Raw genomic sequence first — 17,088 nt, forward strand, 5'->3', positions numbered from 1 at the left:
ATTAGAAACATACCAGAAAATCTGATTGACTTTGAAACTCAATTGCAATAGCAACCAACTTCAGCAATGCCACAAAATGGGATGCCACAGTCTCCAAACTGATCTGAATATCATAAAATGCTCACAAATTGGCCTTCCAACCCTAGGCACCACCCAAGAAGCAATAATCTTCACAAAACCCTAGCGCCAAGAACAACTAGAAGTCTCATGTCCCAAACAGTACGACAGCCATGGAGCTTGCACAACCAGCTATGCAAGATTAAAGCAGCAATAAATCTCTAAATCTCCTCAAAGCTCTTCCAAATCAACCCTTAGAAAGTCTGATAAACAATTAGCTCTGCAAACTGAAATATAAAATCTCAATGAAGTCCAACTTTGATCTCTATATGAAATCACCATTGAATCCTCTAGATTGGGTCTCTCACCAACGTGGAATATGTAGCTGTTGTGACGTTTTCACACATCGCCCCATTGCAAATGGGGACCCTTGCTTTTTTGCTTTTTAGGGTTTGTTTTTTGGTCTTTTAGGGTTTTGTTAGTTAGCCTTTGCATTTTGAGTGTTGTCGGGGAGATCAATAGGATAGCAAGTCCGGCTTGAGTGATGTCCTAATCCAGAAATTTGGCTAAGTCCGAATGTCCTGATCCTGAAAATTTGGCTAATTCTGAATGTCCTGATCCTGAAAATTTGGCTAAGTCTGAAAGTCCTGATCCTGAAATTTGACTAAGTCTGGAAACTGAAAAACCTCAAAAAACTAGATTTTGCAATATAACTCCTGGAGGTCTGAAACCACTCTCAAACATCCTGAAAGTATATATGGAATATAACTTAAAGTATAAGTCACTTATACTTAAGAGTTATATTCCATAAAAATTATCCTGATAGAGAGTTCAAAAAGTCAAATTTCGCTCCTGTCCTTCATTGAGGATCCAGAGCGAATTTCGCTCCTGTCCCTCTCCAAGGGACCAAGGCAAAGCGCTCCTGTCCCTCACCAAGGGTCCAGAGCAAACAAGCTTAGTGGAGTCATTCCTGACCTTGTTTGGACAAATTGAGACATCAAAGACATGAAGGAGGACGTAATCAACCCATTGAAGATAGTTTTGAAAGTTAACAAGGCATAAATGAGCTCATAAAGGCCAGGGCGCTCCTGTCCCTCTCTAAGAGACCAGAGCGATTTTCCCTCAAGACAAGTTTTTGGCAAAAGGAAGGCAAGTTTCGCGTTTGAGGTGGGTGAAGGAAGACGCAATCGATCCATTGAAGATAATTTTCGAAGCTAGCAAAACACAAGTGAGCTTATAAATGCAAAATCGCTCCTGTCCCTCTCCCAGGGACCAGGGCGAAAAACACATTAGCTAACCTTCCTCTCCAAATTCGGACGAATCCAAGTCAAGACGCAAGGTCAAAATGATGTTTAAAAGGTTTCACGGAGGAATGAAGTAACAAAGGCCATCAAGTTGATGAAAAATGGCTAGGGCGCTCCTGTCCCTCTCCAAGGAACCAGAGCGAAATGTTCAACATGCCTAATAGCCTAACGATTGAAATACCATTTCTCATTTTCACGACTTAAGATAAAATGGAGAAAGCATGTTTTGTGCCTTAAAGGTAATTCAAGGACGATGAGATCAAGAATTTGCACAAACAACTAAATGGCGCTCCTGTCCTTCACTCAAGGACCAGGGCAAAAATCTTGGGAAAGCACGTTTTTGCCTTGAAGAAGCGGGTTGAACATGCATAGAAGAGATGAACGAAGGTCATTGTTTACCTCCAAACTTGATTTGGCGATCTAAAGGACAAAGACCAAGGACAAAAGATGAAATCGCTCCTGTCCCTCGCCAAGGGACCAGGGCGAAAATACTTTAAAGTGCACTCATTTCAAAGATCGAATAAATTGAACTCAAAATTCTAAGTAAAAATGCCATCTTGGACGTCAAAAATGAGGTCTTGGACGTAAAAAAACAAGAAGTGTGAGGTCCAAAAGGTATAGGCGCTCCTGTCCCTCTCCAAGGGACCAGAGCGATCTTGTTGATATCTATTATTTTCCCATGCTTGGGCGCCAATATCCTTCAAATTGCATTAAATGCCAAATTCAATAAAACCTTGAAATATTTTGAAATTAAATTGACATTTAATGATGGCGCATGGCATTTAATAATTAATTTTGAGTCTTAAAATCGAAATTTTTAATTATAAAGGCATTTGAAATTAATTATTATTAATTTAAAATCAAAAAAGAGGGCGCTTGGGGTATTATCTATTATTTTTTGCAAAGTCGGCCTCTTTCTTTTTATTAATTTTATCTATTTTGAGGCCTATTTCACCAAGTCGGCCTATGGGAAATTGCAATGGTAAGCGCCTATATAGTGGGGGTATCTTGAGCGATGTTGATCCATCTTTCACTCATTCACTCAAGTGCGATTTGGAGAAGAGCAACAAGGTGCAAAATTTGGTCTAGGAAGGAGCGATTTTTGTTGAAGGCCAGAGGTGGAGCGAATTTTCCTCAAGGCATTGAAGGCTAGGGGTGGTGAAGTTGATAGAAGAAGCACATTTTGAAGACTTCGATCCACATTTTGCCTAGCAAACTTGCTTAATTTTGCATCTTTTCTTAGATTTAGTTCTCAAGTGGAGGTATGGCGAGATTCTCCTAGTCTCAATTTTGAATTTTCAATTTTCAATTTCAAGTGGCTTAGTTAAATTTAGGAAATGATAATTCAAAGATTTATCATGAGGTTTCCTAATTTAAAACTTAAATCCTCTTTCTAGTCTATATTTCCACGTTGCAAAACATAATTTTGAAATGTTGTGTAGGTATCAAGATGGCGACTCCCAAACTCGAAGGATCTACAAGTCGGAAGGCTCTCATCAAGGAAAATCAAGCCAGATCAAGGACGATCAAGCAAGGACAAGGACGACCTTCTTCGATCCAGTCTAGCATCGACAAGGACGGCCTTCTTTGGACTAAAGTCATCAAGGGCGACTTCTCCAATCCAGTATTCCAAGGCGAGGTACATCAATCGTCCTGCACATCAAAGACGAAAGAAGTTAGAGCAAGGGTTCGTTGAAGAAGTAGATAGTTCCAGATGAATTAATTAAAGCTAGCTTCTCAACAACATCAAGTTGAATATTTACCAAGTTACAAGTGTCAGACGAGGTGGCATCCTAGTCATCACTTCTCCAGTCAGTGTGGTCCACCTCAGCATTTCCAGATTCAATGTACCTAACTCATAGAAGGTGGCACAAACTCTGATGTACCTACCCTAGCTATCCATTGGTGGAATTTTCTAGAGAGGACATGTGTCCAAGCAATACAATTTTATCATTGGTCAAGCATTAAATGTTATGTAATGGTTGTAACAAACCCTAATTAGGGTTTTCATTGTTGAATCTTGGCCATTGATCTCGAATTGATCTGAGCCATCGAATTGTATTGAGGGCACTATATAAGCCCTGGCATTTCATTTTGTAAAGAGAGAGTTAGGAAATAGTTAGGAATAGTTGAGAGAGTTAGAATATAGTTGATAGAATAGCAATTAGAGTAGAGTAGAGAGAGAAGGCAAAGATTGTTGCCAAGATGTTGTTGTAAAAGACTTGTAACTTCATTGAAGAAATGGTGAAATTTATGGGTCGATTCAACAATTTGCATGGTCTCTATACTTCTCGTATTTGATTTCATGTTATTAGATGAGTGGAAGAAATGTGCTTGATTGATGGTGGAATTCGTATATCCATACTACTAGCAGTTTGTTGATTGCAGACTTGCCTTGTGTAGTCAACTGGAATCATTCAGCTTAAGCTTAACTTCAATTGTCGCTTCTTCATTGATATGCATCAACCTGATGGTGTCTATGCCTGCAGTGATGATTTGAACATCATAAAGCTTTCCTTCGAAGATCGCACTAACCTTGTGGAGATGGTCTTGGGATGTCAAAACAAGACGTAGTTAGATTTTCATCAAAGATCATTCATTGCTCCTACATTCTTAGTATTAGGATTAGATCCTTTCCTTGCCCTCATCTTTTTTCCTTTTTTTCAAATCGAAGCTAGTAAGGGCCTGTGTTCCAGCAATATTCAAAGTAGATCAGACGTTCAATCATCAAATGTAAGTCCCCTTGTGATTCCAGCAAATCACATCATACCACAGAGAGCTTATCCACACCTAGAGACCCTACATACAAGAACCTTGAAGTCATCCCGATTGATCCTTTTCGCGACATCTTCAGCATTCGGAGGCTTTATTCAAGAGAGGATAAGGTACCCTTGGGTATTTTATTCTGTGTTTGATTGTGTACAAAATACACGTCAACAGTAGCCTGCGAAGGATTTCATCCTCACAAACCCACAGGTAGAACAAGTTCAACCAGCAAAGTAGAATATCAAAATATCAAATCCAGCATGAGAAATAAACTTCAAAAGCTTGCTTATATAGTCTCCCAAAAAGCCACACCCTTTTGCCTTTTTGCTTTTTAATTAAATTTTGAACACTCCTTATGTCTCCAAAGTGGTGTCTCGTCTAAAAGGCCCCATTCATTAAATTTTATCACTTCACTTTAATATTGAGCACCCATAGTCCTTTATTAAATATATTAAAATAATGATAAAGTTAAATATTTAATTTAACTTTATAAATAATGATAAAGTTAACTATTTAATTTAAAATTATAAATTAATAACTTATCTCTTTAATTTAAAACCACTGGACTATATCAAATATTGAGATATCACCAATAACTGCATCCACCAACAATTCTAAAAATAGCAAATACCAACAACTAGCTCAATCAATGTTTGAAACTAACTTACTAAAACTTGTCTAGGAAAAATCATCCAAAACCACTCTAGAAAAGGGCTTTACACACATCTTAACCACCAAAGCTCAACTAAACACTTGACACTACCAACCTACTGGATAAACTGTCACCATGAGTTCCCTAACCCTAACTTGTTAGCCTACAAGAACCCACTAAATAGGCTAATAGTCCACCATAGTGAACTAATTAGGAAGGAAGCATTACAAGCCCTCATTATAGCGTCTTTGAATTTTTTGTTGTGAGGCATATGTGAAAGTGCCTAGAGAAAAGCAAATCAAAGTTGGAGAACAAAGCAATTGAATGCATCTTCATCGGCTACTATGTCAATGTGAAAAGGTACAAGCTTTGGGACCCTATGGGTGAAAAAAAATTGTACAACAAAAGGGAGAGACATCAAACCTTATTTCATAGTGTTGTAGTCAATAGAGGATGGGAAGAAAGATGCAATTCAAGTACCCCCAAAGAATGAGAAGGTTGAATCAAAATCTCACATGGACTCGAAGAGGAGGAGAAATCAAGTAGTTTAGATAGTTCCAAAGGGGAGATAGAACCTCCACCTCAACTCTTGAGGAGGTCTACTTGGTGGAGACAACAACCAAATGTGTATAATCCTCCTAAGTGAAGTTGTGATTTTGCTTTGGTTATTAATAATGATGAGCCTATAACTATGGAGGCAATGGATATGTGTGGTTCTAAGTCCTAGAAAGTAGCTATGGATGAGGAGGTGGTTATGTTGAAGAAGAATGACACATGGGACTTAGTACCATTGCTAGGAAAAAGGAAGTTTGTTGGATGTAAAAGGGTATTCAAAAAGATCAATTCAAATGGTAATATTGAAGAGTACACGGCAAGATTGGTTGCAAGAGAATATTCTCAAGCTAAAGGGATAGACTTTCATGAGATTTTTTTCATGAGATTTTTTTCAACTATTAAGCTGACATCTATCAAGTTCATGTTATCTATAGCAACAACTCTTGAGTTTAGAGATAGAACAAATGGATGTGAAGACACCATTCTTATATGGTAACTTGGGGGAAGAGATCTACATGGCATAGCCTAAGCAATACATGGAGAGAGGTAGAGATGTTAAGGATATAGCTTCATTCGGATTGAAGCAAGTAATATATAACGACATTGAACGAAGGGTCATGTCCCCGTAGGGTCATGACTCTCATGCCCCTACGTGGACATGACTCTTCATCCTTTTATTTATAGGCATCGACACTTGCTGTGAACTAAAACCAATAACCGTGGCAGTTTCACGAACCAGCAAGCTGTCGATATTATCATAGAAGATTAATAGTTAGAGTTATATATATATATATATATACACATCAGAGGTAAAACATATTCATTGCAGTGATCTTAAAGTCTATCCTCACTACATATTACCAGACTATTGTATTCTCTATCTCTGATCTAAATTCCTTAACATGGTATCAGAGCCACGTTGGTAGAGAAATAATAAAATAGTGACACCTCTTTTCTAAAAAAAAATTCAGACTTGCACTCAGAATCAAAGGAAAAACAATCATGGTGAACAGTGTTAGAGTGGAGGATAGACTCAAAGGCACATCCAACTTCGTCTCATGGAGAATTCGAATAACAGCAATTCTTCAAGAACTCGAACTAGATGCATACATAGAAGAAGATACTAAGATGCCCCAAGACGAGCCAAAGAAAACAACCTGGAAAAGACACAACAACAAGGCTAAGAAAATCATAATTGATGCTGTTAAAGATCACATTCTCCCAACCATCTCAAAACTAACTACAGCTTATGATATGTTCAGGACCATTCAAAACTCATATGAAATAAATAATGCAAGCAGATTGCTCACTTTAAAACAGCAATTAATGCATATCTACATGAACAAAGGAGAAACAATCACATCCTATTTCATGAGGATTTCAGAATTAAAAGACCAATTGTCAACTATTGGGAATAATATAGATGATATGGAGCTATCTCTAATAGCACTTAAGGGATTACCATCCAGTTGGGAATCCTTTATTCAAGGCATTAGTGCTCGTCCGACACTACCAAAACTCGATCAACTCAAGAATGATTGTACTCAAGAAGAATCTCGACTAATCACAAGAGGATTGGGTCCAAACAAAGGGGGAGAAATTCATGCACTACATGCTAACACAAGCAACAAAGGGAAGAAAAGGAAGTTCAAACGGAAGAGAGGAAATAATCACAAAAGCAAAGACTTCTCCAAGATTCAATGCTACAAGTGTGATAAATTTGGACACACTCACAGGTTCTGCCCAGAAAGAAAGAAAGCTCAAGCAACCATAGCTAAAGCCAAGGAAGTAGAGAATCCTCTATTTTTCTTAGCCTTATCAAGTGAACTAAACTCAAACAAACATATGCGGATAATCGACAGTGGAGCATCTCGACACATAACCGGTTTTAGAGATCAATTCGAAACCTTTGAAGGCCACTCAACTGAAGAAGTTACAATAGGAAACAATTCTACCTATCCAGTGAAAGGAATTGGGACTTGCTCAATTCAATTAAGAACAGGAGTTACATTACAATTGAAAGATATTCTCTTTGTACCAGGTATCAAAAGGAATTTGGTCTCTATTTCAGGACTAGCTGATCAAGGATATCGTGTCACCTTCCATGAAGATAAAGTTCAACTCTGGCCTAAAAACTCTAACATAAAGAATCCTATTCCTATAGGATCTAGAGATGGTAGTTTATACAAATTATGTAATACTCAAAAACAAGCACTAAATCATGAAGTATCAAACTCTAATGAAATTTGGCATAGAAGATTAGGACATCTTCGATTTAGTGCCCTACCTTCTATAGGAAAAATTACCACAGGATTACCCAATCTAAAATCTGATCATGTTGGAACTTGCAAAGGATGTGCTCTAGGGAAGAACTCAAAAGGGTCCTTTCCCACAAGTGAACACAAATGAAAAGTTGTACTAGAACTTGTCCACACTGATTTGTGTGGTCCAATGTCATTACCATCACTAGGGGGATTCTTGTATTACGTGATATTTGTTGATGATTACTCTAGGAAAACTTGGATCTATTTCATAAAACTCAAAGAATCAAATGAAGTGTTATTGAAATTTAAAGAATTTAAAGCCCTAGTGGAAAATCAAACTAGGAAGAAAATAAAGACTCTAAGATCAGATAATGGGGGTGAATATATCTCTGAAAATTTTAAAGAATTCTGCAGTTTTGTTGGGATTAAGAGGGAGTGTACTGTACCTTATAATCCTCAACAAAATGGAGTTGCAGAAAGAAAAAACAGAACCATCATCAAAGCTGCTAAAGCCATGATGCATGATCAAAATCTACATATCTCATTTTGGGCTGAAGCCTCAAATACAGCTGTGTACATTCAAAACAGATGCCCTCATCCAATCCTAGAGAATATAACACCTAAAGAAGCCTTTACAGGAAATAAACCAGATTTAAGCCATCTAAGAATCTTTGGTTGCCACGTGTATATTCATGTTCCTAAAGAAAAGAGAACCAAACTAGAACCCTCCGGGAAGAAAGGCATTTGTTGGCTACAATGAAACCACTAAAGGATACAGAGTCTATATTCCAGGACGAAGATCTATTGAAATCAATAGAGATGTCAAATTTGAAGATGTTGCTGCTTATAAACTATCTCTAAGTGCAGAAGATGATCTAACCGCAGAATCAGATGAAAATCCTACAATTGAAAATCGGAGGGAGAATAGCATAGAAAATCATGAACTTCAATCACCTAATTTCGAGAATGCTGAAAATCCTAACAACAAGAAAAGACCACTATGGGCAAGAAAGATGATTGAAGAAAATAATGTGGAACCCGATGAAATCTTCAAAGAGAGAAAGAAAACAAGAAGTCAATCATGCTATGTTGCACTCATGACGGAACTTACAAAATCTGAACCATCAAATGTTGAAGAGGCTTTAACATGTCAAGCTTGGAAAGATGCAATGATTGAGGAATACCAATCTATCTTAAAAAATGATGTCTGGGACATTGTACCTAGACCAAAAGACAAATCAGTTGTCTCATCAAAGTGGTTATTCAAAATAAAATATGCACCAGATGGTAGTATTGAAAAACACAAAGCCAGATTCATTGCCAGGGGGTTCTCTCAAAAGGCTAGAATTGATTACGAAGAGACATTTGCTCCAATTGCCCGATATACTTCTGTAAGAACCATCATTGCCATTGCAGCTTCCAAAGGGTGGAAGATACAACAAATGGACGTGAAGACCGCATTTTTGAATGGTGTTATTGAGGAAGAAGTATATATAGCTGAAGGCTTTGCTACACATGATAGAAATCTCTATGTGTGTAGACTAGAAAAAGCTGTCTACGGCCTTAAGCAAGCTCCCAGGGCATGGTACGAAAGGATAGATAGTTATCTCTCCAAACTAGGATATTCCAAAAATGAAGCAGACTCTAACATATACTTCAAAATATCGGATGGTGACATGTTAATACTTGTTCTCTATGTTGATGACTTGTTGATAACAGGAGAAGATCACTTCATTGCAAAATGCAAACAAGATCTTGTGGCTGAATTTGATATGAAGGATTTAGGTCTACTGCACTATTTTCTGGGCCTAGAAGTATGGCAAAAAGAGAATTATATTTTCCTAAATCAAAGAAAATACACCACTGATATCCTGACCAGATTTGGTATGATAGATTGTAAGCCTCTATCCATTCCAATGGAAACAAATCTTCATAAGCTCAAAAGTGAAGCAGCAGATTCAAAACCTACAGATCCTACATACTATAGACAAATTATTGGATCTCTTATGTACCTGGTAAACACTAGCCCTGATATTTGTTACGCTACCAATGTGTTAAGTCATTTCATGTGCGAACCTAAGAAGATTCACCTAATGGCTGCTAAGCATATTCTGAGATACTTACGTGGCACTATTGGACTTGGCCTGAAGTATAAAAATGTTGAGATACAACTCCAAGGGTATTCTGATTCCGACTAGGCAAGAAGTTCCATTGATCGTAAAAGTACAACGAGGTGTTGCTTTAGTCTTGGATCAGCTATGATATCCTGGTTTAGCAGAAAACAGTCAGCAGTTGCTCAGAGTTCCATTGAAGCCGAATATATGGCTGCCTCCATGGGAGCACGTGAGGCAGTATGGTTAAGGAAATTGCTAGTTGAACTATTTGGGAAGCCCCTAAACCCCACTGTGATTCACTGTGATAATCAAAGCTGCATCAAACTTTCTGTAAATCCAGTTTTTTTATAATCGATCCAAACATATAGAAATTCCATACCATTACATAAGAGATATGGTAGACAGAGATGTCATCAAATTGACCTACATCAGCACTGAACAGCAAAGTGCCGACATATTCACCAAACCTCTTGCAAAGTTGAAAGTGGAGTACTTTAGAGGTAAACTTGGTATGACTAAATTATAATGGAAATTTCTGATATTAATCTTAATCATATACAATTGATATATTCATGAATATCTTGAATGCAATATTGCATGTATGTGTTATGTCATGGAAGGTGATGATCTTTCATGTGATGTAAGTGTAAGATCGCTATTGTAAGGTGACGACTTTCACAATAGCCTGATTTGTTATCAAGATTGACTACATTAAGTTGTTGTCCCGGAATGTGCCGTAAATCTTGATACTAAATTTGCTATGATGAGTTATTGAATTGTTATCATTAAATGATTGTTCCGAAATATGTCGGAAATTATGATAACAATCATATCATGATTGACTACATTAATTTGATGTCCCAGAATGTGCCGGATATCATGATACTAAAATTATTACACCTGTGATAATGACAATGTTACAATTGTCACTAGAATCAAGGTTGTAATCTGATAAGACTTCAAGTAGTTGTTGTCCCAGAATGTTGGATATCAGATAATCCATATCTCTCTGGGATATGAAGTATTTCACTAGTAAGTGTTACTGAGTGAATGATCATGTCAAATGAATGTGTATATCTAGAATGTTGTTCCTTAAAACTTAATTATGAAATTCAATCCTCTTTTGCTAAGAGGGAGTGTTAAGGATATAGCTTCATTCGGATTGAAGCAAGTAATATATAACGACATTGAACGAAGGGTCATGTTCCCGTAGGGTCATGACTCTACGTGGCATAAGCCACGTAGAAGTCATGCCCCTACGTGGACATGACTCTTCATCCTTTTATTTATAGGCATCGACACTTGTTGTGGACTAAAACCAATAACCGTGGCAGTTTCACGAACCAGCAAGCTGTCGCTATTATCATAGAAGATTAATAGTTAGAGTTATATATATATATACACATTGGAGGTAAAACATATTCATTGACGTGATCTTATTAAAGTCTATCCTCACTACATATTACCAGACTATTGTATTCTCTGTCTCTGATCTAAATTCCTTAACAAGAGAAGCATTGGTTTGTAGTTGAAAAAAATGTTTGTATGGTCTCAAGCAACTCCTAAGATGTGGTACAAGGAATTTCATTTGATTGTGTTGGGCTTGGGATTTCTAAGATCCAAATCAGATCATTGTGTCTATTATTAAATAGATGAGGATTGAATCCTTGTTATCACATCATATGTAGATGATATGTTGTTTTTTGACAATAGTAAGGATGTGATTTGTAATTTGAAGTCTCATCTTTCAACATAATATGCCATGGACTTGAGGGCTGCCAAGTATATTTTCGGTTGGATATCAGAAGAGAGAGCAAATAGAATGTTCAACATGTCAATTTGCAAACCATCGAGTGTTTCTATTTTAGTGGGGACTAATTTATTTATAGAACAATGTCCATCTACACTTAGTGAGATGGAGGACACGGCTCGAGTGCCTTATGCTAGCATTCTTAGAATTTTGACATATGTGATGATCTATACAAGACCAAACACTGCCCAAGCAATGGGTGTCCTTACCAATTCATGGCTAATGTTGGACAAGAACATTGGGATACAATTAAGAGGGTCTTCAAATGTCTTCAAATGTTTGTGGGGTACCCACAAGTACTCTATTTGTTATCATAGTTATACTACAAGGGACCAACAATTAGTAGATACTTGGATTCAAATTGAGCAAGAGATGTCAATAGCAAAAGATCCACCAATAGATGTGTTCAATTTATTTATTTATTGAGCAAGCTATGATTGTTATGATGGCAGCTACTCATGCCTATAAGGAGGCCATCTTGCTTAAGAAAATGTGTTCAGATGTGGGGCTGAGCCAAGAAGCTAACAAAGTTATTTGTGATAATTATATTGCCATATGTTTGGCAAAAAACTCAACATTTCATGCAAGGACAAAGCACATAAATGTCTAGTACCATTTTGCTTGTGACATGGTAGAGGATGGGATGGTGATGTTAGACAAAGATGATACTTTTGAAAATGTTGTCGATGCATTGATGAAGCCAGTTAGTACAAAGAAGTTCAAGTGATGCAATAAACCTATGAGCCTCTAACGCCTTAGGAACTAGTTGACAATGTTGGTATTCATTTTACTCTTGCAAAGTATTTGATAAGTGATAGAATGTTAGGAAAGGTGTCTCAAACTTGCATCCTAATGTTAAAAACAAAAAAAATTTGCAATTTTCAAGGCTCCAGAGATAAATTTTAATCCCAAAATTGTCGAAATGGGCATTAACCGAAGCAAGCAAGTTATGGCAACCTAAATCTTTTAAAGAACTTCAATTAAAAAAAAAAGAGCTCAATCAACTTCCCAAATTAAAAGTTGTGGCCTCTAAAAGTTAAGTCTCCCACATTGGAAATGTGAAAATCATTTGTGATGCATAAGAGAGCTATAAGAGCTAAGTTGCCGAAGCGAAATCAGGTTCGAGTATGGGTATGTGGGTATGGTACATCGATACGACATTTTTCCGGGGAGGGGTTGGGCACGTTCGTTGTGTTTGTGTGTGCATTCAACAAAATATCATTGATTCAATATTTTTAATATCATAATATTAATAATAAATATTATATATAGACTATAATACTATATATTTAATAATATAATATATCATATTTAGTTTTATTATTTTAATACAATCATATAAATAAATTAAAATTCTATAATACTAAATATACTATCTAATAAATTATACACTTTTTTATATTTTAAATATTTATATATATCATTATATTTTAATTTACTAATATATTCATACATATAATATTATTTATGTTAAATATATTATAATATATAAATCTGTATTTAATAATATATTCATACATTTTTAGCTTTTTGCCCTATGACGAAATTAGAATGAAGATTTGCAATTTGCAACAAAAGAAAATGAAGATTGTAGGTAGTTTGCAACAGAAATATATTAAAAAAAAACTTAAATCATCAGCCAGCACTCGTAAGTTTGAGATTTCTCTATTTGAAGACAAATATTCGACTATGTTTGAATTGAAAACAATAAAAGCCTTCCCTATTTGTGTGCATACCTGTTCACATTCGTCCCCATTTGACATATTTGTCGCATTAAAAAAGGGAAAACTATCAAATGCTATTGTTGAAAATTTTATTTTAGCAAGGTCACCAGGGGACATGGGTACTTGGAGACTTCGGAGACTGGTACTGATATTGATATGGTTAATTTTCAAAAATAGGAGATGGGGGTACTTGGAGACGCCATATTTTTTCTTTAATATAATTTAATAATTTCCAAAAAATATCATGACATAGAAATTTGAAAACAAGAACAAGGGCAAAGTTTAACATTAACTTTAAAGTTTAAAAATACAAATCAAAATGTCAAATCTCATCGTGTTAGAGTCAGAGTTCAAAACTCACACTACATTTCATATTAGATTATCATTACATATTGAAATTCAAAAATATTGATAGTTGATGCTAATACACAAACATAAAACAAAAATCAAACTTACTATTTTAAGAAAGTGCCATCCTATCCCGGTTTACCCAAATTTTGATGTTTTGAAGTACTTAATATTTTTAGTAAGTCTATTTTTTGGCAAGTCCACCTAAGGCAATGGTCACGACACTGAAGACAGAGCATTCCTAAAAATCTTTGTCTAAATCCATAAAGTTGAAAAAGCAGATAGTTGATTGAAAAAACAGCTTGTGTAGAAGTTCCATCCTGAAGTGGAAAAGCACGAAAAAATCATTCTAAGGCAGACAAATCCACTTCATCCTAAAGTGGCATCCAAATTTGGAAAATGAGCAAAATTGGAGGTAAAAGCATGAAAATTTCCTAAGGCAATGAATTCCTTGCTATGGCAAAAATGCACATCCAAATCTGGAAGGAGGCGCCAAATGAAGGTCAAGGAGGAATTCCTTGGAAATCACAAAATCCTCCACAAGGTGTGAATGGCGCCCTCGATCAAAGGAGGGCGCTAAAATATGGTAATGGAGGAATTTTCCTCCAAGTCTAATTTCCTCCACAAGGTGATTCTAGCGCCCAAGTTAGAGGATGGGTGCCAAATAGGGGTTGTGGAGGAATTTTTCTCCCAAACCCAAAAACCTGTACAGCATCATTTCAATGCCCAAGCATGGAGACAGAGCGCCAAATTAGGGTGATGGAGGAATTCCATCCTCCAAGCCAAATTCCTGAAGCATGTGGTTTTAGAGCCCAAGTAGGGAAGTAGAGTGCCAAAATGGTGTTATGGGGAAATTCTTCTCCATGACGTGAATTCCTCTAGAAGGTTCAAATTCCACCCAGTCAGAGGTAGAGAGTGCCAAACAGAGCACAGGAAGGAATTTTCTTCTAAGTGACAAAATGGGGGTCATGGGGAATTTCCTCCTAAACAAGAAATTCCTCCTCTATGGTAGAATAGCACCCAAAGTCAGGGAAGAGCGCTAAAAACATGTCATGGAGGATTTTTCCCTCCAAGTTATAATTCCTCCTTCACAATCAAATGGCAACCAATCCAAGAAGGGAGTGCTGGAGAGAGGTAATGGAGGAATTCTCAAAGGAAATCATTAATTTCTCTTCCAAGATGAAATTTCTTCCAAAAACAAAATTAGGAAAAGAATTCATGGATAAAGGAAAATTTCAAAATTCCTTCCTCGAGAGAAAAATTTCGCCCAAGATGAAGAAATTCCAAGGCATAGGAAGAAATAACTGAGAGAGAGTTTTCTCTTTCCTGAATTCCCAAGCTCAGAATGGAAAAAAATTCCTAAAAAATAGGAAAAGTGATTGATTGTCAAAAATCTCCTTTAGAATGAGATAAGCACAAAAACGCAGAAAATTCCTTCAAGATGAAAAATTCCCTCTTCAAGAATTTTCTCTCTCCAAGAATTCCAGATGTGCAAGATTTCTTCAAAAGTGGACAAAACTATTGAAATTCTTCCAAGGCAGCCAAGTGTGAAGAAGATATGTCCTTGCTGGAGTTCAAGATGGAGAATGTGCCAAGCGTCTTCGTAGGAGAGTTGGAGGCCATCATCATCAGATTCATCACATTTGCCATTAATGAGCGAGATAATGGTCATCCATTTCTGGACAAGAATCTTTTGACTGCATGACGAAGTGGCACATTCATGACAAGAATATTTGACCAAATGGCAACCGTCATACTTAATGAGATAGTGGAGCATCTTTTCCATGCGGCCGATTATAGAGGTGATGGTGAATTTATTGCACAATGGGCGATCTTTAGCATGAGGGTGCATTTATTGCATAATGGGCACTTTTTGAATGCAATGGTTAACTAATGTTTTATGAATGCCATTTTTGGCAGGAATGTAATTAATTGATAATGGGCATAATGGTTCATTAAAGTTTATTCCCACCTTGTTGCATCATGTGTGTGGAATCTTTTGGGTCAAACCCTAATTAGGGTTTGCATGTAATCAAGGTTGGAGGCCTATATAAGGGGGTGACCCCTTCATTTGTAAAGGGGGGGGAAGATTTGTATGAAATTGTTGCGATAAGTTTTTTGAGATAATAACAGTGATGCATTGTTCTCTAATGGTGTTCACTTAAGTTATTTTTTCAAAACTTGCATGGTTCACCTTCCCCAAAGTAGAATTTTATTTTTCAAGCATTTAGATGAATGAGGTTGATTGCAGTGTGTTAAGGAGAAGATCACTTGCTCATACCTTTTGTTGATAGTTGATCGTTATTAATAGTGCAAGGTTGGACTGAGCTATTTTATGTGTGTATTTAATCCGAATTATTGAACGGATATTGTTCTCTGATAGTATTCATTGATGATTTGAAATCGTTCAAACATGACCCTTGAAATTTGCACCCACTTCATGCAATCTTTCAAATACGACCCTTGAAAATTGCACCCGCTTCATGCAGTTGTCTCAACGTGGTGAAGTGAAGTGTGGTTGATCCTATCCTAGACATTGCTATCTACTAAATTCCTAGATTTAGCTTAGTCTTCTTAAACCCTTTCCCCTTTACTTTCAGTTCATTCTTGTTTAGTTCGTTTGAAGAAGCATCACAAAATTGCTACATCCGATGATGAAGTTCCAGCCATAGCAAAGAAGTGAAAGAATGATCCAAACTTAAGTCCCCTTAGATTACTAGCAACATCAACCAAATGAACCTATATCCACATAAAGTCGCTAGTACGCAGTTGGAACCTGAGAGTCAATGTATGATCATCCTACAATCTTAGCATACATCTGATCTTGATCAAGAGAGGATAAGGTGACCGTTGGGAAACTTTATTCTATGTCGATGTGTGTTCAATAGTGCTCTTTCCCAAAAAGCCACTTTCCTATGGAAATCATCAAATCTTGATTTCATCATTTTCATGGTGATTGATAGATGTTGCTACTCCTAGTCTACATCCTAACAAAATGTAATGTCCCCTTTGGGGATATTCTTATATTTTGCCCCTAAGTCACAAGGTTCAAATTCTGGTTTGAGTTTGGCAACAATAAAATTCAGATGAAGTTCAGCAAGGGTGAAAAATTTGGAAAAAATTCAGCAATAAATTTGTCTAAGTAAATTTAATTTTTAAAAAATATAAGTAATATATACAATAAATAATCAAATTAGTTTAACTATTATGTTCAAAAGAAAAAATATCTTAAATTTAAATTTATTATAATTAAATATTATTTTTTTTTAAATAATATAAATAAAATAATATTTAAACTTTTTATTGATATTTAATTTTAAAAGACATTTTAAAAACTCATTTTTTAATTTCTATTGAATTTTATTAAAAAAGACTTAAAGAAAAAATATTTTTAAATTTTCATAGTATCAAAACAAAACGAAAAAAAAACTCAAACGCAATGAAAATATGTTCGAACGGGCTCATGGCCAAACTGCAGTTGCGTTGGACTTGTT

The sequence above is a fragment of the Cryptomeria japonica genome, chromosome 6 (genome assembly GCF_030272615.1).
Source record: "Cryptomeria japonica chromosome 6, Sugi_1.0, whole genome shotgun sequence".
In the NCBI taxonomy this organism is placed as follows: domain Eukaryota; kingdom Viridiplantae; phylum Streptophyta; class Pinopsida; order Cupressales; family Cupressaceae; genus Cryptomeria; species Cryptomeria japonica.